The following is a 3,520-nucleotide window of genomic DNA, read 5'->3' on the forward strand; positions in this document are numbered from 1 at the left end:
CCCCTCCATGAAGAAGAAGAGTTGGTTTTTATATGCCGACTTTCTCTACCACTTAAGAGAGAATCGAACCAGTTTACAATCTTCCTCCCTTCCTCTCCCCACAACAGACACCTTGTGAGGTAGGTGGGTAGGGTTGCCAACTTCCAGGTACTAACTGGAGATCTGCTGCTATTACAACTGATCTCCAGCCAATAGAGATTAGTTCACCTGGAGAAAATGGCTACTTTGGCCATTGGACTTGATGGCACTGAAGTCCCTCCCCTCCCCAAACCCCGCCCTCCTCAGGCTCCATCCCAAAAACCTTCTGCCAGTGGCTAAGAGGGACCTGGCAACCCTATTCACCACAGTATGGTGGTTGCCCCATACAGCAGGCCCTTGTAGCTCCCCATAAAGCACTCCACAGATTAAAAGCGCTGCATAAATGGTAGATAATCGTAGGCACCATAGGAAAGGTTCTTAAAAATGTCTTTTCAAGCCGATACATGAAAGGCAGGAAACAGGGAAGGCATAAAGTGGCCAGGTTTATAATTAAGAGATGGGGAGAGGGGAGAGAAAGGGGGAGAGATCCCCAGATGTGATCAGTGAGACATCTGCGTTTCAATGAACCTATGATTCAAAGAGCCTGAGGATTTATGTTCTTCCACAAAAGGGCAGCTCCTGCTCCCTCTCCTGCTTGCGACTTCTCCTGCTGTTTTGGACTTTCAGGAATGGTCTTTTTGTGCCTGGGGGGAGTACAGTAGAAAGGGTGTGGGCTTAGAAGCACAGATGGTATGCAAACGGCATCCACGTGGGCTTTTAAATCCCAGCCAGAATATATTTTTAAATATATATATATATGAATGCAGTTATATATCCTATGACCATTCATGAAGAAGCGCCTCAAGCAGCCAAGTCACAAATTGCCTGGTTAGTCAGCTGAACCGAAAGCAGGCAAGAATGAGGCAGAATCGCGCAACAGTGGAAATCCTTGACCGCTCTACCATGGATTAATCAGGTGGCTTTGAGTAAATCACTTTGTGCAGCCTTCATCGTCCAGTCCTTAAAACAGAAACAATAGGAACTTCATCACGGGGATGTTACAAAATAGGTTGCAAAATGAAGTGCTGCAGAAATATTCATTGGGGAGGGTCTGTGGCTGAGTGGTAGAGCATCTGCTTGGGATGCAGAAGGTCCCAGGTTCAATCCCTGGCATCTCCAGTTAAAGGGACTAGGGAAGTAGGTGATGTGAAAGACCTCTACCTGAGACCCTGGAGAGCCACTGCCAGTCTGAGCAGACAATACTGACTTTGATGGACCAAGGGTCTGATTCAGTAGAAGGCAGCTTCATGTGTTCACTTTCTTGTTTGGGCAAGGGCCATATCTCAGTGATAGAGCATCTGCTTGGCATGCAGAAGGTCCCACGTTCAGTCCCCGGCATGTCCAGTTAAAGAGACTAGGCAAGCAGGTAATGGGAAAGCCCTTGCTCTACCTGAGACCCTGGAGAGCCGTTGCCGGTCTGAGTAGAAAATCCTGACTTTGATGGACCCATGATTCAGTAGAAGACAACTTCATGCGTTCATATGTTCAAATATCAGTGACCAAAAGAATGATGGAAACCTCCAGTGTTTGCATCTTGGAGACGTTAATGATCTATTAACGTTTTAGTTGTTCTCTTTCTCCAAGGAGGTCAGGGCAGAACAAGTTGACCTTCCCTCCTTCATTTTATCCTCAGGACAACTCTGGGAGATAGGTTAGGCTGATACAGAGGGATCGGCCTAAGGTCATCCGGTAAGAGCTCAACTCCACTGCTTTGATTTCTTCTGTGTTTATTTGAAACAACTTTTTTTCCCCTTTTGGAAACTTAACAGCCAGGATTGCATTACCAAAAAAGAATGGGGTGGGGGTAGATGGAAACTTTAACCCTCTCCTCTCCTGTTTTCTTGCTAGAAAAAATCACCTCCAAGTTGCTTTGACTCTTGCTGGGGGGGACTTGAAAGTAGTCATGTTTTTCCTCGAGCAGGGGCTTTTTCCAGGGAGGAAATCCCCCCTTCTCTTCTGTGATAAAGAAGAGTTGGTTTTTATACCCCCAATTTTCTCAGCCTTTTAAAGGAGACTTAAACCAGCTTACGATTGCCTTCCCTTCCTCTCCCCACAACAGACACCTTGTGAGTAGGGTTACCAACCTCCAGATAGTAGCCGGAGATCTCCCACTATTTCAACTGATCTCCAGCCAATAGAGATTACTTCATCTGGAGAAAACGACCGCTTTGGCAATTGGACTCTATGGCATTGAAGTCCCTCCCCTTCCCAAACCCCGACCTCCTCAGGCTCTGCCCCAAAAACCTCCCACCAGTGACGAAGAGGGACCTGGCAACCCTCAGGCTCCAAAAATCTCCAGGTATTTCCCAGCCTGGAGCTGACAACCCTACTTATGAGGTAGGTGGGGCTGAGAGAGTTCAGAGAGAACTGTGACTGGCCCAAGGTCACCCAGCAGGCTTCATGTGGAGGAGTAGGGAATCAAACCCGGTTCTCCAGATTAGAGTCCCCCGCTCTTAACCACTACACCACGCTGGCTCTCTGAGCTTCATAGCCTGAAGAGGGGCTTTCAACCTTGGTCTTCCCAATTCTCATTCTACACTCAAGCCATTGCACCACGCTGCATCTCATATTCTCCACAATGCAAATCTTCATGGCACTTCTGATTTAGATAATATGTATGGTATACAGGTATATAAACCCCGTGGTGCAGAGTGGTAAGCTGCGGTACTGCAGTCCAAGCTCTGCTCATGACCTGAGTTCGATCTCAATGGAAGTTGGTTTCAGGTAGCCAGCTCAAGATTGACTCAGCCTTCCATCCTTCCGAGGTCGGTAAAATGAGTACCCAGCTTGCTGGGGGTAAAGGGAAGATGACTGGGGAAGGCACTGGAAAACCACCCCGTAAACAAAAGTCTGCCTAGGAAATATCGGGATGTGACGTCACCCCATGGGTCAGGAATGACCTGGTGCTTGCACAGGGGACCTTTACCTTATACAGGTATACAAGGAGGGAACCCGCAAGGACTTGCAAGGTATATCTCATTTTCCCCTCATGTACTATTTTCTCTTTCCTTTCTTTGAAAGCCCTGTAGCCTCACACATTTTTGTGCCTCCCCCCGCAGCAGCATTCCTTTTTGCCATCTACGAACTTGCAGCTCCAGTTCATAGGCAGAGTGTAGTCCTAACTTTTGGAATGTCAGTGTGATTTCTAGGGTGGAGCACATTTTTTTCAGAAGGGATACAAGAAGTTTGAAGGGGGCAGTTTTGGGCAGGCCGAAGGGGAAAGGGCTGAATGTTCCCATATGCTGGTATCAGTCTTCCTCTTCAACTAAACAAAAAGCATCCCTTAAAATAATCACAAAAACTACACATAATAGTAGCGTGGTGTAGTGGTTAAGAGCGGTGGTTTGGACTCTGATCTGGAGAACCGGGTTTGATTCCTCACTCCTCCACATGAGCGGCAGAGGCTAATCTGGTGAACTGGATTTGTTTCCCCACTCCTACA

General features: G+C 47.4%; 1 non-coding gene across 1 annotated transcript; it reads left to right on the plus strand.

Moving 5' to 3' along the window:
* Positions 1–1,122: 1,122 nt before the first annotated feature.
* On the plus strand, positions 1,123–1,197 carry TRNAP-GGG (transfer RNA proline (anticodon GGG)). Its single transcript has one exon. It is a non-coding gene; the product is annotated as a tRNA-Pro (tRNA).
* Positions 1,198–3,520: the final 2,323 nt, after the last annotated feature.

Source organism: Euleptes europaea, chromosome 1, assembly GCF_029931775.1.
Source record: "Euleptes europaea isolate rEulEur1 chromosome 1, rEulEur1.hap1, whole genome shotgun sequence".
In the NCBI taxonomy this organism is placed as follows: Eukaryota; Metazoa; Chordata; class Lepidosauria; order Squamata; family Sphaerodactylidae; genus Euleptes; species Euleptes europaea.